General features: G+C 44.3%; 1 long non-coding RNA gene across 1 annotated transcript; it reads left to right on the plus strand.

The window, feature by feature from the left end:
- LOC122778894 lies at window positions 1–869 on the plus strand. Its single transcript, XR_006361476.1, has 3 exons — window positions 1–222; window positions 291–406; window positions 497–869. It is a non-coding gene; the product is annotated as an uncharacterized LOC122778894 (long non-coding RNA).
- The last annotated feature ends 773 nt before the right edge of the window (window positions 870–1,642 follow it).

The following is a 1,642-nucleotide window of genomic DNA, read 5'->3' on the forward strand; positions in this document are numbered from 1 at the left end:
GGTTATTGGCTGTATAAATGTATATATTGTATTTCCCTTCTGTGTCTTTTAGTTATGTTGCAGCAGGTCTGGCGATTGCAGCAGGTGTGTGTCACGCCCCTTACCGGCATCTGTAGTGCAGCCGTGTCATGGGCTGCTAATGCAGACCTGTTCATATAGTCCCGTGGTTGTTCAGTCTCTCTCTCTCCTCTGCCAAGTATGTGCCATGTGTTCGCTCTCCAGGTATGTAGTGCAGCCTCAGAATTGCTGAAAATGTGATAAGGTGTAGTGCTGACAATGTTCTGCCGTAGGTTGGCGTGTATGCCGTGATGGTGTGTGTGTGTCCCCTTCCGGTTAGCCACCGCTGCCGCCGCTAGCTTCTGACGGCTTCATTATTTATTGGTGCAGGCTACAGCCCGCCATGCAGGTAAACAGTGCCACAAGCCTTACATTATTGTGTCTGCTAATGTAGCTTATATGTATTTATTTACATCTGGCTGTGTCTCTTTGTTTCAAGCCTGCCTGGCGTTAGGTTGCTGTTGTTGCCCTGCCTTGCCTCTTGCCTTTATCTCCACGTTTTGTTTCTTTTTGTTGCCTTGCTCATAGTTGCTCTGCCCTCGTCAGTTAGACGCTTGTTTTAAAGTAGTGTACTGTAGTTCAAGACTGACTGACCGCGACTCCTTAGTGGGGGGGGTGGGAAGTAGCACAGCTTTGAGGACCTGCAAAAGTTATGCATGTAGCATTATGGTTTTGTTTTCTTTTGTGTTGATTTGAGTTTGTTTGATATTTTGTTTGGTTTCTTTTCTCTTTGTTTGCTGTGCAGGACCTCAGCTTAGTTATTTCCTCAGTCTCAACTTAAGCTGAGTCTGTGGTACAGATTAATAGAATAGAATAGAATAGAATAGAATAGAAAATACTTTATTAATCCCTTGCGGGAAATTCTTTCGTCACAGCGCTCCAGTGTACAAAGGTAACGAATGTTGTAACAGCAATTTTTTTGGAAATTACAAAATTACAAACTATAAGAAGAAGTAGGAGTAAACATAAGAGTAAAATTACAAAATTAAAGAATACTATTAAAATAAGAATACATTTACAGAGTTAAACATTTCCAGAATATACTTCACAACTTGTACTTCCCCCTCCCCCCATATTAACAATATATACAGAGGAAGTATAAGCCTATTTATCATACAGAGGAATTGTACAGCTTAATGGCCACAGGCAGGAATGATTTCCTGTGGCGTTCTGTGGTGCAGCGTGGTAGAATAAGTCTCTTGCTGAATGTGCTTCTGTGGCTGGTCAGCACATCATGTAGAGGATGGAGGGAGTTGTCCAGTATGGACCTAATCCTGGACAACATCCTTCTCTCTGACACTGCTGTCAGGGAGTCAATCTCCTCTCCAACAACATGGCTGGCTTTGCGGATGAGTTTGTTAAGTCTGTTGGCGTCCCGCACCTTCAGTCTGCTGCCCCAGCACGCCACAGCGTAGAGAATGGTACTGGCCACCACAGACTCGTAAAACATCCGCAGCATTTTCCGGCAGATGTTGAAGGACCTCAGCCGCCTCAGAAAATAGAGACGGCTTTGACCCTTCCTGTAGAGTGCGGCTGTGTTTTTAGTCCAGTCCAGTTTATTGTCCAAGTACACCCCTAAGTACTT

This window comes from Solea senegalensis, linkage group LG12, assembly GCF_019176455.1.
Source record: "Solea senegalensis isolate Sse05_10M linkage group LG12, IFAPA_SoseM_1, whole genome shotgun sequence".
Lineage (NCBI taxonomy): Eukaryota > Metazoa > Chordata > Actinopteri > Pleuronectiformes > Soleidae > Solea > Solea senegalensis.